This window comes from Myxocyprinus asiaticus, chromosome 31 (genome assembly GCF_019703515.2).
Source record: "Myxocyprinus asiaticus isolate MX2 ecotype Aquarium Trade chromosome 31, UBuf_Myxa_2, whole genome shotgun sequence".
NCBI lineage: Eukaryota > Metazoa > Chordata > Actinopteri > Cypriniformes > Catostomidae > Myxocyprinus > Myxocyprinus asiaticus.
The window spans coordinates 4,560,368-4,581,770 of NC_059374.1; the positions used below are offsets into that span (position 1 = coordinate 4,560,368).

Here is a 21,403-nt window from a genome sequence, read left to right on the forward strand (position 1 = left end):
GACAAAGGGGAAACATAGGGGGAAACAGACTTTGACAAAGGGGAAACATAGGGGGAACAGACTTTGACAAAGGGGAAACATAGGGGGAAACAGACTTTGACAAAGGGGAAACATGGGGGAACAGACTTTGACAAAGTGGAAACATAGGGGGAACAGACTTCGACAAAGGACAAACATAGGGGAAACAGACTTCGACAAAGGGGAACAGACTTCGACAAAGGGGAAACATAAGGGGAAACAGACTTCGACAAAGGGGAAATAAAGGGGGAACAGACTTCAACAAAGGGGAAACATAGGGGGAACAGACTTTGACACAACCCCCTATGTTTCCTCGGTTAGTGTTCCCCGTATTGCTGTTAAACATTAAACATAGGGGGAACAGACTTTGACACAACACCTGTATAGAAAATTGATGCATGGATTTAAGAAAATTAGGTTTGTTTCTCAACCACCTCTTCTTGTGAATAAAGAATTGTTCAAACATTTTTTAAAAACAGGTTAACATCATTGACTATTGGACAAAAAATTACACACATCACTTTCTTGAAATGAAATTGGTGTTTCTAAAATATAGGGAGACCATTTCAAAATATGTGTGTGTGTGTGTGTGTGTGTGTGTGTGTGTGTGTGTGTGTGTTTTTTTTTTTTCCACATTTGGCGGAAGGATTGACTTTTTATTCAAGTAGGTATAGCTCCTTACAGGAGATATCCAAATGAGGGCGGGATCTCCGAAATAGGGCGGGGCTATTCTAAAAGGGGGCGGTGCTACTCCAAAAGGGGGTTGAGCCACTTCCACTCATGGTTAATGTTAGGGAAAGTGTAAGGTTAGGGGCTCCATATATCTTTAATGGAGATTTGGAGCTCACGCCCTTTTTTGGAGCTATGCCTGCATCTATGCCCTTCTCTTTTACTGGCTCCGTTTATCAGAAATAAGATGTAGACGTAGAACATGCAATGCGCTCCATTACCACTAGAGGTCAGTAAATCCTCGAAAACTACAAACTGGCCGTCTGGCGTAACAGGTCCTTTTTAAGGTACTTCAGGAGGGGTGGGTGAAAGTCTTGTTCTTTAAATGAGTGGTATAAAAGTACTTAAATTGAGTTTTCTAATTTCACTCATTGTTCTATAAAGGCTACATATTGCAGAGTAGACCGTATACAGTAGGCTGTAAGCTGTACCCATCAGAAAAACAAATAAATAAATAATTAAACAAACAAAACAGTAATAACTCGATGCGCAAAAATCGAGTACCATTAAGAAAACTGAGAAAAACAGTTAGACCGCACTGCTGATTCCATGTGTTTATCCTGTGCACCAGCATCTCAGTGGAATGCGTTAGTTGCGTGAGTCACGCAGGTCATCGGGCCTAGTCTGCGTGTGGAGATATTACACCACGTAAACACATGCACGACTGCGTCCAGTGTCATCGCATTTCAGGTCTGCGGCGGGTAAAAATGTCTATGTTTCCGGCTTAAATCACGGCACATAAGTTTAAGTGTCTGAGAGAAGTGAAGGCACAAAAGCGGTTACGTGTGGACAGGGAGGGCTGCACGAATCCAACGGAGGAACACGAACGAACGCTTGTTTCACACAGCTTGCTAAAGAAGCAGGAAGCGGACTGGAGCTGCTCACCTGAACCGTACCGAATGGAAGACTGCACTGGACGTTCACAGAAGGGAAAGGATCTGTTTTTACCAAGTAACCGTGACTGAAACCTGCCCGGTGTTTTTGGAGTTCAACCTGAGACACAAACTCTTCACTTCATCGGTTTCCGTGAAGCCTACATTCGAGGACTGCGTCCGACATTCCATCCCGGTTTGTTGGAAAAATCAACTGTAAAGGTGAGCGCTCGGTTGATACTTTATGTCGTCATATGGAACTGTAATTCATATTGTGTGTATCACTTTGAGTGGTGTCGGTTTGTACATTGTATCGATTCTCGGGCGGTTCCTTTGATGTCAAGCGTGGACACCCTCAGTATTTGTTTTTCAATCTGATGCTGTTGGTAAAATAGGTTGCCATGTTTAAACTGAAAATGGTGTGTTCTCATTCACGTTGAGAAATTGTGGGACCAAGTGTTTTAGTGCTGTAAACCGACATACTGATTGTGCTGATCAAAAATGACACGGTCCATCTAAAAGTTTCAGACGTTAGGACTTGTTCAAAGCTCTCAATTGAATCTCCAAAATATTCGATCTCAAGGTGCTTCAGTGTTTCTACCAGATGTCGATTATATGTGTACCACGTCAGTGGATTGTAGATTAATGTCTGCATAACACTGGAATACTGGTCTGACTCAAACATCATATAGACATGATCAGCAATGAAGCCTTTTCTCACCTGTGCTGCCCAGACTGTGACCCTGAAACCTTAAAGGAATATTCCAGATTGAATTCAAGTTAAGTTCAGTGGACAGCATTTGTGGCATAATGTTGATTACCACAAAAAATATTTTTCACTCGTCCCTCATTTCATTTAAAAAGGAAAAGAAAGAAGCAAAAATCGAGGTTAAAGTTGGACACTTACAATGGAAGTGAATGGGATCTTTTCTGGAATGTTTTGAGGGTTTAAAGTCAGAAATGCGAAGCTTGTAATTTAATAAAAGCACTTAGACTACATTTATTCTTCTGTTGAGACGTGTGTATTATTTGAGCTGTAAAGTTGTTTAAATCGTCGTTTTTGTGATTGTTTTAGGGTTTACTGTGTTACGCCTTGGCATGAAGTTGTTGGATATAACTTTAAACAGAAACAGTTAGAAAGCAATTTTATCACAGTAAATTATGTTTACACGCATATTGTTTATATCTTGCATCTATACTTTTTAAATAGTGAGTATTTGAGTGTTTATGGATTGGTCCCATTCACTTCCATTGTAAGTGCCTCACTATAACAGAGATTTTTGCAGCTTTTTTTTTTATATAAAGAAAAGGAGGAACAAGTCGAAAGTAATTTTTGTGGTAATCAACTTTATGCCACAAATGCTGTCGACTGAGCTTAACTTGTATTGAACCCGGAATATTCCTTTAAGCCTAAAGTACCTATCCCCTACATGTACTTATACCACGGTAACCAAAGTTTTAATGGAAATTAGGAGCTGTAATCAGTCACAGAACCACCAAAGTGAAAATTTCTGTATTAAAATAAAATAAACAGAATGTGTTTTGAATACCTTCCAATGGATTTCTATATCAATGGGTGTAAATGACATCAAATTAATATTAAACAAGAATATACAATTAAGATGTTGTGTGTGCTTGGTGTTCATGGGGAGAGGTCAACAGCTTAAAGGGATAGTTCACCCAAAAATTAATGCCATTCCAGATGTGTATGACTTACTTTCTTCTGCAGAACACAAATTAAGATTTTTAGAAGAATATCTCAGCTCTGTAGGTCCACACAATGCAAATGAATGGTGACCAGAACTTTGAAGCTCCAAACAGCACACAAAGTCAGCATAAAAGTAACCCATAAGACTTTGTTGTTTAATAAATTGCTGCATTCGAGTAACCATATTTCTCTACTATATAGCATGCCAAAAATAGTATGCCAGTGGAGTAGTATGTCCTGATCCACAGTATTCATGAAGCAGTAAGCGAGAAAAACACGGCTGACCTACTATTTCCGGACAGATTTTGAAGTGTGGATAACTGGATACTTAACGATCCCATAATCCCTCAGGAACTGAGACATCGTCGCGTTCAAAATATTGGATTTAAAGGAATGGCGGTGAATCATGAGGCGGACACCTCAACTGTAAGTGCTATATATACCAAGATAATTGTTCCTTGTTCTTGTTTAACAAAACCAAAGCAGATAGTATTCACGGTTGTTGTTATTACGTCATATATTCGGGTCTTGAGATGATGCCAACGTCCCCGGATGAAGTATGTGCGAAATCTCTTCATACTACTCGCATGCATACCTAAAAGAACGTACTGTTTTACCGGCAGACAAGTGCATCCTTTATCAAATACAATACATACTGTGACAGTACACGGTTTTGGATGCAGCAAATGTCTTCTAAAGCAATCTAATTGATTTTGGGTGAGAACAGACCAAAATATTTCTTCTTTTTTACTGTATATCTTGCTATTGTAGTCTCTAGGCAAGATCATGATTTCATGCTCGATTACACTTCCTAGTGCTTGATGCATGTGCAGAGTGCTAGATGACGTTATAGGAAGTGTAATTGAGCTTGAAATCATGATCACCAAGTAGACTGCTGTCAAGATTTATAGTGACATTGTTTTAAATGTTTTGGTCTGTTCTCACCCAAAACCAATTGGATCGCTTCAGAAGACATGGATTAAATTACTGAAGTCTTATGGATTACTTTTATGCTCCTTTTATCTGCTTTTTGGAGATTGAAAGGCAATTGCATTGTATGGACCAACAGAGCTGAGATATTCATTAAAAATCCTCATTTGTGTTCTGCAGAAGAAGGAAAGTCATAGGGATGGCATGAGGGTGAGTAAACGATGAGAGAATTCTCATTTTTTGGTGAACTATCTCTCTCTTAATGAAGGCAAATCCAGGTCCGAGGCTTGATTGTGTGAGTGTCTATATCACTCTCTGCCCTTATGAGCCATAAGTTATTCTAGATGGCCTTTTCTCTCCTCCATTCATAAAGATAAGAGACAACAGGAAGAGGAAGTTACTACCACAAGATCATCTGATTTTTCTTTCTGTCTTTTTTCTTGCTGCTTCACTTTTTTGTAAGTTAAGCTCCCTGGCCCTCGACCAACTACATCTGACAAGAACTTCAGATAGACTTTGATGGCAGACTGTGATGTCATCAGTCAGGGGACACAAACACAGTGGGTGCCCACACACCCTTGCTTGCAGTCAGAGAGGTCACTATGGTGACAGAGGCCATGAATGGGCTGATTCTCTTAGTCATGTGAGAGCACTGTGTGTGCTTGTTAGTGGCACAGGAAAACATTTTCCTCAGAAATGGAGGCAAAAGCACACATACATACAGTACACCCCGTCTTTAAAGTTGTTCTCTATAAGATGTAATAAGTATATGTATAAAATAAGTATAAAAATGTTTTCAAATTAAACAGAAATGTAGAAATATCCTTTCTAAATGTTTGCTTTTATCTCGCATAATGATGACTTGCTTGCCAGAAGAGCCTATATACAGTGTTCCAGTAAAGGAAGCATCAGGTAAGGCGAGCATCACTATTGCTAGGGCTGGGTGTTGATACAAATTTCCTGATTCACTTATATTCAGATTCACAAGATTTTGATTTGATTTGATTAGATTCCGATTCATATGGGTATATTTCAGTTGTAATGTCTATTTTGCTTACATATGAAATACATTCTCTCTCAGCTAATGCTGTTAATTATACAGGGGACTTTCTAACTAGGTACATTATGAAAACATTATATTTTATCATTAGCTTTTCATCATTTTGATCACATAGGGCTGTGAATTGATTACATTTTTTTTTAAACTAATTAATCGCACAGTTTTCTGTGATTAATTGCAATTAATCATGGTACATGGTACATTAAAACAAACATTAAAATGTAATCATTAATATATATTTACTTTATACTTTACAAGAAACTTACAAGAAATCGATTAGTCATGATTTATTTTATGTTTGTTCAAATGTTCAGTGTGTTTTAGTTTCCTTTTTTAAATAATAGGATCAAATGGGCAGATTCAATGTATATCAAAGTTTATTGGCAAGATAAACTTAAGGGTACACTGCCAATGCTTATTATACACTATACATACAAATACAAAACAAATTGAATGCTGAAGTTTAATTTGCTAAAGTTTAAAATCTCAAAACTATTATTTTCTCTGGCTGCCGTTCAGCCTCTATCACACACACGCTGAGTCTCTCTCTCTCTGTTTCGCTGTTGACACTGGTTCAAATGACGGTGAGCATTTTCGGGCGATGTGAAAAGAAACGGCAGCTTCCACGTATCTCTCCCACACCTGCTCACCACTTGCGAGTGAAGTCTCCATTCTCCATATAGTAAATCTGCTCCCGTGTTTATAATGCCCAGGACATGCGTCCTGTGTAATACACGTTTACTGCTCCACACAATTAGTTTCTGTGATAGGATGTGCAGTTGAGTTGAGGGTGTACATCCTGGAAATGTATATATGGAAATTTTAGCCACAAGAAGTGGGGAAAAACATTAGTGAAGTGAAATAAAACTGGAACTGCATTAATTGCCCATTGTTTAACATGTTAAACGGTCAACTATTAATTGCAGAAATTAATGCGTCAAATTTCCCAGCCCTAATATATACTATCATACTATATATATTAGAGGTAGACTGATATATCGGCTTTACCGATTAATTGTTACCTATAGTTGCTTTTTTGGTTATCGGCAAAATGTTTTGACGATAGTTGCTGATATTTATTTTATTTATTTATTTTCTCCCCTTTTCTTCCCTATTTGGAATGCCCAATTCCCAGTGCGCTTTAAGTCCTCGTAGCTGTGTAGTGACTCGCCTCAATCCGGATGGCGGAGGATGAATCTCAGTTACTTCCGTGTCTGAGACGTCAATCCGCGCATCTTATCACGTGGCTTGAGCGGGTTACCGCGGAGACGTAGCGTGTGTGGAGGCTTCACGCTATTCTCTGCGGCATCCACGCATAACTCACCACGCGCCCCACTGAGAGCGAACCACATTATAGCAAACACAAGGAAGTTACCCCATGTGACTCTACCATCCTTAGCAACTGGGCCAATCAGCATGCCCTGGATTCGAACTCGCAGCTCCAGGTGTGGTAGTCAGCGTCTTTACTCGCTGAGCTACCCAGGCCCCTGCCAATAGTTTTTACATCATTTCAAAACAAGTGTCCCCGGTGTGTTTTGAGCTTGTTTATACTAAAAAGTCCTGCGTTATGCACCAGATCTTCATTTTTTCTGGTTATATTATTGGGATTTTAGTTGAACAAAAAACTGCATCTGGGATTTGATTAATTTTGGACTCTTTGCCTGCCATAGTAAAGAAAAAATAATATATATTTTTTTGACATTCTATAAATCGATTTTAAAAACAATTGGCCAATTAATCGGATATCGGACTTTCCCACCACCTTTGTTATCGGTTTCGACAAAATCCACTAATGGTCGACCTCTAATATATATAGACCATTTACATTGATTTGTAGAACATGTGCTAAAATGGTACTATCCCTTTAAGAAAACCAGCAGTTCAGCGAGTGTAACCAGCCCTTGGCTAATCACCAACATTTTTTGTCGCATAATGTGAAATTTGGTCGCATATGCGAATTATTTATTCACATTGGTAGAGGGTTGCAGCATAGAGTTAAAGATCGATCTAGGGATTTAAAAATCGATATCGAGATTGTTCAAATGAAGACTGTGATGCATTGGAAAATCTATATTTTTACCCAGCCCTAACTGTTGCTATTGCTCATACTAAAGTCTAAAGGATACTGCACTTCGGTTTTCTGCATACTGGTACGTCTCACACACAGTGTACATGACTCAAACTTCATCATCAGCACAGTCCACGTGTAGCCCAGTTTTTCTAGACATGCGGACAATTGTTGTCGCCGCATGTGCCTGCCACTACTGTACTAAAGTGTGCATGCGTCAAATGCGTCTGTATGTGCATACAGTCAAAAGAGTATACTACGAAAGGCTGAGCACTCAACCGTGCGTGAGACGGAATGGCGCACTGGAAAAAAAGTGTTCCTAAGTCTTTAGGGTTGGGAACAACACCTTAACCTTCAAGGAATGGATCATCCAAAAATTAGGGGTGCACCGATCGATCTGTCACCGATCTAAATCGGCCGATCTCCGTCTTAAGTCTGCGATTGGCGATCGGCTGATCATGCCTAGAATCAGGGGCGATCTTTTTTGTAGCACGCAGGGAATCGCACATACACTGCTACTCTAATGAATGAGCGCTTTCTCAGCCCTTGATGCATGACAGTGTGGCCTCTGGAGGGTGAATTGTTGGCAATTCTTTTTTTTAATTATTATTATTCTTATTATATTTTTTTATTTGTATCCCCTTTTCCCCCAGATTGGAATGCCCAATTCCCACTACTTAGTAGGTCCTCGTGGTAGCGCGGTTATTCAGCTCAATCTGGGTGGCGGAGGACAAGTCTCAGTTGCCTCCGCTTCTGAGACCGTCAATCCGCGCATCTTATCATGAGGCATGTTGTGCATGACACCGCCGAGACTCACAGCATGTGGATGCTCATGCTACTCTCCACGATCCACGCACAATTTACCACACGCCCCATTGAGAGCAAGAACCACTAATCGCGACCACAAGGAGGTTACCCCATGTGACTCTACCTTCCCTAGCAACCGGGCCAATTTGGTTGCTTAGGAGACCTGGCTGGAGTCACTCAGCTCCCAGATTGGAATTCGAACTCGTGACCTGGATTCGAACTCGTGACTCGCTTTCATTAACTGTAATGTTAGTTAGTAAAATTACAATTGTTCATTGTTAGTTCAGTTAGTTCATAGTGCATAAACTAATGTTAACTAATACAACTTTTGATTTAAAAAATGTAATAGTTTATGCTGTAACTAACGTTAAGTTCATTAGCATTAGTTCATGTTAACTACAGTAATGTTGTTAAATAATGTTAACAAATGGAAACTTTTTGTAAAGTGTTACCGTAATTTAACTGTGTGGGGCATAAACATATAACTGCATAATATAACTTGCAAAAGTGTGTATCGGCCGATCTTAGTGATAAAAAATCGGAGATCGGTATCTGCCTCAAATTTCCTGATCGGTTCACCACTACCAAAAATGATAATTCGCTCATCATTTACTAATCCTTATGCCATCTCAAACTCATATTACTTTTTCTTCTGCGGAACACAAACTTTTCTTTTGTGGGATCTGGCAACACTGCGTCTGGTATATCACCCACCCTTAGCGCAGAGTACTATCCTTTTAAAAGAACAATATTAGCTGTTCTTATATTTTGTTCACAACAGTACCATTTGGAAAGGAGTCCGAAGCCGGAACAAAAAAAAAAAATACTGTTTCTGATCCAACGAACTGAAATGAAAAGCATTTAATATTTGGTTTATGTTTAAAAATAAGTTTTAATAAAGGTGTATAAACTGGTTTTTACTAAGGTATGATGCAGTTAGAAGGTGGTTAATGAGCAAAATAATCAATTCTGCTTGCTTTTCTTGGTGTGTACCCATCATTTGATCAATTACTGTCAGGACAGTAAGTGAGTCAACGACACCTGCGGTCATTTCCTCTGATTTATGTCACACTGGGCTTCTCTCCCACACCATGCTTTCATTTAAATGTGTTCGCAGTGTTTGATTGTCTCTCCTCTTTTATGCACCTGCATAAAAGATGAATAGCATTCTCAACTACAGGCCTGATTGCCATGCGTATGCATATTAAAGCACCTGTATGCACACCTGTGAACAGAGCACTGAGCGTGCCCACACTTGGAATTCTCCACTTCCCTGCGTACTAGTCAGGACATGCAGAGGAATTCAGTATCGAGAAACTAGGAGCGAAAGAAGTGAAACTGATAGAGAGGTAGACAAGGAGGGAAAGTGAGTTTGAGCAAATGGTACTGATTGTACACTTCCAGTCAAAAGTTTGGACATACTTGAATTTGTCATCATGATCCTAAAGACAAATTATTTTACAAAACTAAAATTTTAATTAAATGTGTTTTTTTTTTAAATGAGTAATTTGGTGGGGCCTGGGTAGCTCAGCGAGTAAAGACGCTGACTACCACACCTGGAGTTCACGAGTTCGAATCCCAGAGCGTGCTGAGTGACTCCAGCCAGGTCTCCTAAGCAACCAATTGGCCCGGTTGCTAGGGAGGGTAGAGTCACATGGAGTAACCTCCTCTTGGTCGCTATAATGTGGTTCACTCTCGGTGGGGCGCGTGGATGCTGCGGTGGATGGCGTGAAGCCTTCACACGCGCTATGCCTCTGCGGTAACGCGCTCAATAAGCCACGTGATAAGATGCGCGGATTGACGGTCTCAGACGCAGAGGCAACTGAGATTCATCCTCCGCCACCAGGATTGAGGTGAGTCACTGCGCCACCGTGAGGACTTAGAATGCATTGGGAATTGGGCATTCCAAATTGGGGAGAAAAAAGGGAGGGAAAAAATAAAAATAAATTATTAAGTTGGACTGTATAGTAAAGGAATACTGTTTAAAAAGCATCACAAGATGCACCTCATGAAGTTTGTTGAGAGAATACTATGGCTATTTTGAAGAAGCTCAAATAAAAGTTTTAATTTGTTTTACATTATTCACTCTATAATTCTCATACCTCCATTTGTGTTATTTCACAGTTTTAATGACTTTACTACTATTTTAAAATGTGGAAAATAGTAAAAATAAAGAGAGTAGATGGTAGTATATGTTGAATATTTATAATCTGAAATGCTGTTGAATGTGATTACAAGCATTTGTTGTTAAGGAGTATTAGTTGTGTGTGTGGAAGGTTAGCTACTAATTTCTATTTTGTTTGTATTATGATTTTCATGTTTAGTTTTATTAAGCTTTAATTGTTCATTAATAGTTTAGCTTTTGTTTGCTTATAACAGGGATGGGCAACTTTGAAGGGGCGAGGGCCAGCATTTTTCTCCATTCTGCCAAGGGGGCAGATTACAAATCCGCACTCTAACAATGTTCACCAGGCAAACAAAAGACATGGGTTCCACCTGTGTACATTAAAAATATGTCGCTGACAATTTGAGGTCAAATTGAGCTCAAATTACCTTATAAATGATGAGCAAAAGTAAGATGTTGCATGTTAGTATCCTAGAGTGATTAGCAGGTCTGCTAAGAACAAGAGACCCCTTCTGGTCAATAGTTGTAATAATGTCATAAACTGAATGCAATCTTTACATAATCCTTTTTCAAAGAAATAAAATCCATCCTCAGTCTTGTCCGACAGGCCGTATTCAACGATACAGAGGGCTGTATATGGTCCACGGGCTGCCAGTTGCCCATTCCTGGCTTATAATGTATGGACTGGATCTTTTTTAGTTTTCATCCCTTATAACTAGGGATGGGCATTTTCGAGTAATTTTGTAGTCGAGTACTGCAACCCACAAAAATTAGTAATCGATTACTTGTAAATTAAAATGCAAGTTAAAAGTATGACACGCATGTGAAATGTATATTTGGTCTTATTCATAAACGTTATGGGAAGTTCTACAAACTGTGCTTTTTCTTTTTTGGAAAAAAAATTAAATGAACAGTATGCATTAAAAATGAAAAAAGATTTAAAAGTAAAAAACATTTGCTATCACTCTGAACTTAGAAACATATAAACCAATGAGTCATTATGGTAATGCACATAAATAAACTGCCATAAAATATTTATTGTTTTTCAGAAAAATAAGTGGTTAAAATATTGGCTTTCTATAAAATGCACTCTGCCCATGTTAAGAGATTTAATGCACATACACGTTTACTGGTCTGATAAGCTTCCGAGTTTCTCGTACCGCTTCACAGTTTCTTTCTACCATAAAAACAGATCCTCATCTGTTGGTTTGCATGAGTCCAACAAGAACCGGATATCAATAGATTAGAATTAAATAAGAATCAAAATATTACATGTATTGCTACACTAATGCTATGTCCGAAACCGTGTACTGTCACAGTATGTACTGTGATGAAGGATGCACTTATCTGCCAGAAAAACAGTGCATTCTTTTAGGTATGCATGCGAGTAGTATGAATAGATTTCGCACATACTTCATCCGGGGACGCTGGCATCGTCTCATGACCTGAATATATGACGTAATAACAACAACCACAAATACTATCTGCTTTGGTTTTGTTTAGCAAGAACAAGGAACAATTATCTTGGTATATATAGCACTTACAGTTGAGGTGTCCAACTCATGATTTGCTGCCATTCCTTAAATCCAGTGTTTTGAACGTGACATCGTATCGGCTCCCGAGGGATTATGGGACGTTAAGTGTCCAGTTGATCCACACTTCAAAATCTGGCCGGAAATAGTAGGTCATCTGTTTTTTTTTTTCACTTAATGCTTCATGAATACTGTGGATTAGGACATACTACTCCATTGGCATACTGTTCCACAGCTCCCCCCAGTGGACTCAGTTGTAACTGTGAGATTTGGTGAGAGATTCAGAGGGAAAGTATAGTGTAATTAAGCACTGCTCATGGCTGGCGAATGCGTAAAGAAAAATCAATTAGCAAAATTATAGTATTTTTAATAGTCGACTAGTTGGTGCAGAACGAGTACTCGATTAGTCGATTACTTGTGTATATCCCTACTTAAATCATAGCTCCACAAATCTGCCTATGATAATACACAACACAGCTCAGAAAATGTCACAAACATACAGTGATTGGTTGTTTTCACGTGCCATTCAGACAACCTCTTCTTGTCTAATTGGGTGATTCTTTTTAACATACAATACTCTAGTCTAAAGTTGATAGTTGAAGATGAATTTTTCAATCGTTTTTTGCAAATTCAAGCACTTATTTTAGTTAGTTCATCAGTTCGCAATGCTAGTTTTTGTCATCTTAATAGAATCATGGTTGTGTCTATGTGTTTGAAGTTAGAGGCTGATCTTTGTAACTTGACCAGAGTGATTACTAGGGCTGTAACGATACAATCAAATATCGATATATCGCGATACTTTTTTTCACAATATTGTATCGATACTTAGATCCATGGATCGTGATATATTGTGATATTTTCAGAGCAGTCAGAGATGCTTCTATGAGGCACTAAATAGACTGAAACTGATCCTGCAGGATTCACAGTTTCTCTCACGGACATGCTGGACCTCTCTCACGCATTCTTCTTTTGTAAGATCCCTATGCCAATTCTTAAAATGCCAAGATCGCTCTTTCATTCTATCTGCAATCCCCTTCAATCATATGTGCGTAAATGCTTCCTATATGCTACAAAAAATTTCTGTGATTAGCCACTGGCTGGTAAATTTTTTAGATTTCACTCACCAGTGTTTGAGTGGTTTAGTGGCGAAGAAGTTCAGCACGAGATCTTTTCACTGCGTGCTGAAAGATTTGACTCTTAATTTTAAGAGTGTAGTCCATCCTTTGACCAAGGTGATGCAGGCAGAAGTTAGTAAGGTGCACTGTAGCTCGACTGTAAGCTTGTGGCAGATTCATTTCATGTGGTGTCCATCTTAAGTCCAAGTTCCAGGCAGTGTCCAGTGGGGATGTGCGCGAGTAGTCAAATACTCGAATATTTGTTCTGCAATAATTATTCGAATAGTAAAAATACTATTCGAATTTTGCGAAGTTTTGCTTTGCTGGCCATATATATAGTGAGATGCATGTTAAATCCTGAACACACAAACTAAAACTGGCAGTTATAACAGAATGCCCTGGGTGGCGCTGTTGTGTGTGGACACGAGTTGATCACATTTGATAAGCAAACCATTCTGTTAGTACGTTCAGATGGACACCAAAAAAGGGGTTATTGTGAGAATGTGGTTTACAGCGAGAGCTGGTTTCTTGTTTAAATGTACTGGATAAGTGGTGTACACTTTACTCTCGTATATGTGCAACTCGTCAGAAAGCAGCATCCCCGTTGCAATGTAATCCCCGCGACGCTTCTGTAAACAACAAACATGGCATCCGAGAAAGACTATGCTAGCTGAGGTAAGGGACATTCCTTTGGTGGAATTGGCTGATGCCAGCACCATCCTTTGTGAAGTCCATCGTAGTAGACTGAAGTGATATCTGGCTGGCACAGGCTGCAGTTAGTCGTCATCACTCAGCAACATGTAGTAGTGGGAGTCGGACCTCAGGCAGGATTGGAGTCAAACATCAAGCAGGACCTGAGCTGGATCTGGCTGGCTCTGGTAACCTCAGGATATGTATCCCAAGATTAAGACAGGGAAACAAATAGAAATAGAGATGCAAGCAGCAATTATAGGGCTTCAAGCTGCTTAGGGCCAATAAGTGAATATGAATAATCATGAAATGCAAAAATTAAAAAACTGGTTAACCATAGACAAGTTCTGTTGAACAAAGTTCCCTGTATGTCATGTTAACGGACTGGGATTGTCACCGAATGTGATATTTTGGAGATGTATTTTTTGGTTGCCATGATGTAACTGTTATCAGAATGAAAGTCAAGTCATTATGTTGTGTTATATGAAACTTGGATGTGGGATATTTCTACTTGATATCTTTGATGCTTGATCATAATGGCATTTCATTGCATGATGGTCATAATATTATAAGAAAACAAAATTGGAACGATCCTGTTAGCCTAGCAGGTGTTAGACTGTTATTAGAGACATGTCAGAGCAACCATATTATAAGTGATGCTGCAATGCTCGCATTTGCGTTATAGGTACTTATAGAAAGAGTACAATGTAGCATGATTAGAACACATGTCTTTGCAAATGTTTTTTAAACAAGTGTTATCATCATGTATTGCAGAACCTTTGCTTCACAGAGTGATATTTTTTAATAAAAGTCAAAGTTTGTGTATCTTTCTGGTTTTGGAATGTTTGTGTGACAACAGGCCTCTGCGTCTTGGCAAAAGAGGAGTGCAATATTTTATAGGAATTTCCAAGTTGGAAGTCTAACATGTGGTGTGCCATTGCACTTTTCCTAGTAGGAAGGTGGAATTATTTGTTTATTTTTAATTTATTTTATTATGGTATTTATGATAGTTTGGTCTGCATGAATAAAAATAACAAACAGCAATTAATTAAAGTTAATTATTACAGGGCGGTTTTATAGTAAGTAGATAAAACACTCAGCATTTTTTTTTTTTTTTTTTACCAGCATGTGAACACAAACTCTGTAAAAAGTCTGTAAACACAGTCAAATAAGTGAAAACAGCCGAGACAAAAAAAATAAGGATATGATCAGATAGGATCTGTTTATTAAGCTTTGCAGTGCGAGCGAGTACTGGTGTCAGGTTACATCTGCACACGATATTTCATCTATTGATGCAATAAATATTAACTTTATTTGATATAAACCATGGGTATTCAATTAAAGTTCTAAGAGGTCCGGTCTCTACATTTACTTCCCAGCAAAGGTCCGAACAGTAACTTACATGTAGTCAGTATACTGTAGCTATGAAATGACACAAGGAATGCTTAATCAATTTTATAAAATAGTTATTATAAATGTACAAGTTGGCAGCAATAGTACTTTGTCAAAGAAAAAAAAAAATCAAAGTCAAAACAGTCTCTTCAAAATTAGGCAAGGATTATGACATAGGGCCCCAGAGACAAAGCCAAAGTAGTGGGGTTTGGGGAATATTCTACCAAAAGATTCAATTATTTCAATAATTTCATCAACCGAGTGCACTTCGATGAATATTAAAAGATAAAATCAACTGTTTGTTTTGAAGCTGAATGACAACAGTCCAGTGTTTGTGTTTGAATATTTTTAGATACCTAAGGGGCGTAGCAGGCCTTGTGACTAAAGAAAGGTACATTATGAGGTTCAAGGGTACCCCCCAAGAGAAAATGTGGAAAAATGTAAAAGTCTGAATGGACCGTTTTTATATTTTCCATAAAGTGAAAATCTACCAACAACAATGTACATCACAATAGTAAAGCTAAAAATACTGTTAGCTAAAGTTAAGTAGGCCTATAAATAGAATATACAGAATATATCAAATAATGGAAACATGCTCATGAGAACTCCAATATACTACTAGTAATATCAAATTTCTTGTTGTTTTTCCTTGCCATCTATGCCAGAGATGATGACATTTTTGATTCATTTTCACAAAAATATTCAGTTTGTGAAAGAATTTAAACATGCTGATCATAATAAAGGCAATTTTAGACGTAAAAAAATATGTAATTGTTTTAAAGGCGCTCTGGAGGCACGTTGTCCCGTCACAAACCTGGTTTAGCTGAACGGTCGGATTTATTTCAGACACATAATGTTCACTTTGCTTTATTCTTGTTTTCTGCAGTATGTTTTAGTGAAAGATTCCAGTATCTATATTGTTGCTTACTGTAATTTTCTGCTCCTGCCTACTGTCATTAAAATAACCACGTCTGCAAATCTGCGAGCGGCGCCACATCCAGCAACACGCGTGGAGCGCATAAGGGTGTAAATGAAGCGTGTTCTGTAATAGAGAAAAATATTAGAGGATGCAGTGCTGAAAGATCGGAGCTATCTACGCCCAAGCGCTTGCGCTATACACAGCTCCGTTGTTTTGTCGTGCTGATCACTTTAAGTGCAGAAACGGAGAGATGGGTCAGCTGATGTCATGATGTCTCGTAGTCCGAATGGAACCCAGCCGAGGTCCGGACCCTGACCGTGGTCTGCTAATTGGTGACCGCTTATATAAACCATAACCCTTTTATTATTATTATTTGACATCCATGACTATTTATCAAAACAGACATTTTAAAATATTTGTATTGTGTGACTGTTGAGCACAGAATCGATGTGCTGCTTTTTTCACACTTTTTTTTATAATACTTTTTGCTTGTGCTTTAAGCAACACAATAATCATGCAGTAACACACTTATGTAATGAGTGATGTATAAAGTAAAAAAAAAAATCAGAGACCCTCTGCTTGAAATCTGAACACAATTGGTCAAAAGAAACATATTTCCTTATGTTTACGGTATTGGTGCCTTTAAAAGAATAGTTCAACCAAAAATGAAAATTCTGTCATCATTTATGCACCTGCTCCGTTGGTGCGATCCGCAACTGCTGTGCACGCAATGATAAACACATCAGTCTGGTTCACGAATGTATTGATCTTCAGTTCATTTAATGAATTGTACAGAAAGACTCAAACAGTTGTCATTTTGAGTCATTCTAGCAAATTCTTCACTGAATCCACAGTGGTTAAACATAATCTGACTCTTGACTAAAATATATTTTTTTTTTCAAGTTATCTTTACTTTACTAAGATGTCTAACTTGAAATGAACAGCGACAAGTACGTGCACTTGAGGTACGTGAGACTTATTTAAGAAACATAGAAACATAGTTAAGAGCATTAATTTTGTTGCAATTACAAGCGACGATCACCTGTTGCTTGAAACTGCTCTCATTAAGTGCCGAATTAATGCTGTTTTCTAATTTCTTCTCGAGTGAACTGTCTTTGTCCCATGTCCCTGCATACAGGGAAGCTGTAATCACGCCGACACCAAGATGAGCCATCGCTCTCGCACCCTGGATTTGAAAGCATACATTGCGGCTGATGGCCAAAAATTTCAGGCCATAATAAATATAAATAATGTGATAAATGTTTCTCAGAGGGCTGACGGCATATTCACTATTCAGTTATTCATGTTTAATTGTAGGTCAATTTAATATTTATATGACCTCAGCTGCAAGTTCATCCATTACTGAGATTTAAATGTTAAATCGGTGTTAAATCACTAAGCATGTTAAAAACTAGCTAAATTAAGATGTACAGAATGTTAAACCATTATGTAATCCCTGCAAAATTTAATGACAGACAGCAGTGCATAATAGACTTAAAAATATTATCTGATTTACAGGGGCTGTGGCAAAATACGATATGTTAGAATTTCTGTGGAATCAGACATTTAAATTTTTTCGTCTTGTGGTTCCCTCTGGTGGACAGAGAACTGCTTAAAAATGCAGTTGTAAAAATTGCTATTTCTTCTGTTGTAGCACTGTTAAATTGATGAAATTTTGCATGTCACCTCAAAATGTTCTTTTGTGCATGAATATTAAGTTTTAAAATTGTGCTCACAAGATATGGGTCAATTAGTCATAACAGGCCACATGCAAAAACCTATCAGCTAATATCCTCTGAATGATCTGACATATCAAAATTCTTTTGATAACTTTTTTGTCAGGAATGTCTGTAGATAATGTGCACGAAGTTTCATGTGAATTGTGCAAACAGCCTAATACAAGTTTGAAAAAGTACGTTTTTCAAACAGTCGCAGAAAATGTTTGATGTGGAAATGGAAATTCATGTGACCATATCATTTGGGGGCACTGATGGGTTCAGAAGAGCTTTAGAATTTTATTCTAGCCTATACGGTTCTGGAGATATTCACAAAAATGCGAATTAGCTAATTATAGCGCCACCATGTGGCCGATTGCCACAAAATTTGAGATACCACTTCGTGTAGACACCCTGCTTGTGTAAAGTAAGTTTCATGACTGGCGGCCATTCCCAGTACGAGTTCAGTGCTGAAAATTGATTGGCCGCTGGCGGCCATATTTGTTGATTTGTCGAATTGATTTTTTTAAGAATATTTTAGCACTTGAACCAAACAAAATGCATATTTAATTTGAATTTTGTCACTCAAATGGCTGTGAAGTTATGACAGTTTTTTAGTTGTAGCGCCCCCCCTAGTGGTGCAATTGTACGAAACTATGCATACATCTTCAAAATGTCCTCCTGACTACTTATACCAAGTTTGAATACGTTTCGAGTTTGCGTTGAGTAGATATTTATCAATTACTCAAATCACATTCAACCGAAGGAACTGTTTCACTAATATCTTTGGAACGATTTAAGTTAATGAAATTCTTTGAACAACTTTTTGTCAAGGGGGTCTGTAGATCATATATATCAAATTCTGTGCTAGTCAGACAAATGGTCTAGGAGGAGTTCGAAAAAGTACGTTTTTCAAAAAATTCAAAGTGGCGAAAAAAATTTATAGATGGAAATGAAATCAAAAAATGAAACCCTCATGGATGCAGAGATATGAGCCAAAACATAAAAGTGCTTATTATAGTGCCACCTAGAGTCAGATGGGTGTGCATGTATGCACCCGAGTAGCAGTCGGGATTTGAGACCATCCTGCCAAGTTTGGTGTCTCTACGACTTAACGGTCTTTGCTGCCCATTCGCTTTTAGGGCAGAAAAAAAAATAATAATAAGAAAGTCCTAACGGATACAATAGTGTTCCAGCACCTTCGGTGCTTGGCCCCCTAATAATATTAGCGTAGATGCCGTTCACTTTAAAACAGGATTATAGAATATGAGAAGTGTTTCCGGTTCCAGCAGACCTAACTAATGCAGCATAACTATGAGTTGATACTGTAGATAAATTAGGTGTATGCCTGGCTGAAAAGATGAGTCTTTAGTCTAGACTTAAACTGAGAGAGTGTGTAGTCCAGAACCATCTTTGGAAGACTATTCCATAGTTTAGGAGCCAAATAGGAAAAGGATCTACCTCCTTTGTGGATTTTGATATTCTAGGTATTATTAACAGGCCAGAATTTTGCGATCTTAGTGAACGTGATGGAATATAGCGTGGTAGGAGGTCACATAAGTACTGTGGAGCAAGACCAGTCAAAACTTTGTAAGTAGTTAGAAGTATTTTAAAATTAATACGAAATTTAACAGGTAGCCAATGTAGCGACGCTAAGATTGGGCTGAAATGATTTCTTGGTTCTAGTCAGCACTCTGGCAGCTGCATTTTAAACTAACTGAAGTTTATTTATTGAACTTACAGAATATCCTCCCAGTAATGCATTACAATAATCTAGTCTTGAGGTCATGAATATGAATTCGTTTTTCAGCGTTAGAATCAGAGTGCATGTGTCGTAACTAGGGATGTAACGGTAGGAAATGTTCACAGTATGATAACCTTCACAAAAAATACAGCAGTATTACGGTATCACAGTATTAAGGTGCTAATATTTATTTATGATATACTGTATTTTCCGGAAATAAAGTCATACCTGAATATAACTCGCACCTGGTCAAAATCACATTGTTCAGAGAGAGAAAAAACACAGATAAGTCTCATCTATGTATAAGTCGCACTGACAGAGGTTCAGTTCAGCAGGCACTAGGACCCGGGTGTAGCCGCACGAGTCCCGACTTCATCAGCTCAAAAGTCAGATGTGTTCCTTTATGAAGATTAAATTACTTCAGGAAATACAGATCTCTATGCTTTGTAACTCTATGCTGTATACAAATAAACAGCTTTTAGTCTGGATAAACAGTATAACTTTTGTATTCTATTCATTCATTAACATTAGGGACTGTTTCTGTGGATATTTCTGATATTTGAACCCTCTATGCTGCACATTATTTATCCGGTTCACTGACTGAATGTTTTTACTATGAGTGTCATGAAACTTAGAATTTTTTAGAAAAATAATATTTTGATGCACAGAATGTTTAAACTGGTTGCATAAAGTACTTTTGTAAAGGCAAAATATTTTGAATTGTCCACTTTAAAACGCTTCTACCATCTCTATGACTGATGATTTCGTCTGTTTGAGTGTAAGTATATGTGCTTTGGTGTGCGTGCGTTTGAATGGCTGTGCAGTTCACGTGTGTGGCTTTTAAAGGTGCAATATGTAAAAAAAAATTTTTGCCAATCTGTGAACGGTTTGTAACGCAACTTAAAAAAATGAGCCCTTCCCGGACTTCCTATGTTGCCTATTAAAGCCTGTAGACTGATTTTCATGCGAAGGGAGCGGGTTGGTTTTGCTGGGAAAATCCAAAGGATGTGACGTTTATGCACGCTCCGACAGTAATAGCTTCTCTTCCGCTATTCAACAGCAATAACAAACTGCAACACTAGGTAATGTTATCTTAGAGATGGAATCCAGCAAACGTCCGGCTCCCAGCACAACACCGAGTCCTACTCAAACTCGGAGTAAGCCAAAAAAAACAACAAAAAAAAAACCTTTATCTACTGAATCCATCTGGCTAAGTGGAAACGTGATTTGTGGTCGAGCGAAAACTAGAGTAAACATCGGCAGGGCATTTGATTCCTGGAGGGACCTTTGTTTGGTTTTGGGGATCAAAACCGACCCTGAATTGGCATTCTTCTTATTGGACAGGTAAGCTTACATAACTGCAAAGCATGTGAAATATAGTGCCATAAAGACTGATCTGTGTAATTTTAGCTAAACTACAATAACACATGAAATGAATGCTAGACAATGCTCAAGATAATGCAAAAAGATCCATTCATTAGTGTAACGTAACTTGGTTTTACAGAAAATATATACATTCTATTATTATAAAACAATAGCGCATCGATATATCAAAATGACAGTTGTGATGGAAACACATTAATACTGAATTGTGTCAACATTTATAATGTACAGTCTATTTTATAAACAGCTACTGTCATCATCCACCAAATTTAGCAAACAGCTATTGATAAAGATGGCTAGCTAGCTAATGCCGACATAGGCTATCGTATAAATGCAGTCAATGTGTCATGCAAAGAAAAGCGATTACTTCAAACTACAATCTCGCATATTCAGACCTATATCCACACTTTGTTTTAGCCATTCCAGCACTGGAGAGTCAAATATAATATACAGTCTCAAAGTTTGTAGTAAAACAATCATAAATGTTTAATCATTGTTTTGGTCTATGCTTACGTCCCTGTGGAGTGTGTGCACAAGCAACAGGTAGCTGGCTGCAGTTCACTTAACAGCCACAGGTGTCATTAATAACAAGGGTT

General features: G+C 38.1%; 1 protein-coding gene across 5 annotated transcripts in view; it reads left to right on the plus strand.

The window, feature by feature from the left end:
• The first annotated feature begins 1,019 nt into the window (after positions 1 to 1,019).
• The window catches only part of LOC127422253 (phosphatidylinositol 4,5-bisphosphate 3-kinase catalytic subunit beta isoform-like), a 118,976-nt gene continuing 98,592 nt past the window's right edge, over positions 1,020 to 21,403 (plus strand). For 3 of the 5 annotated variants that reach the window (XM_051665631.1, XM_051665633.1, XM_051665634.1), the window contains exon 1: positions 1,026 to 1,841. The gene's annotated coding sequence lies outside the window, so the exon portion shown is untranslated. Of the gene's footprint in view, positions 1,842 to 21,403 lie in introns of all 5 variants that reach the window. The other 2 variants (XR_007894146.1, XM_051665635.1) reach the window with 2 other exon arrangements.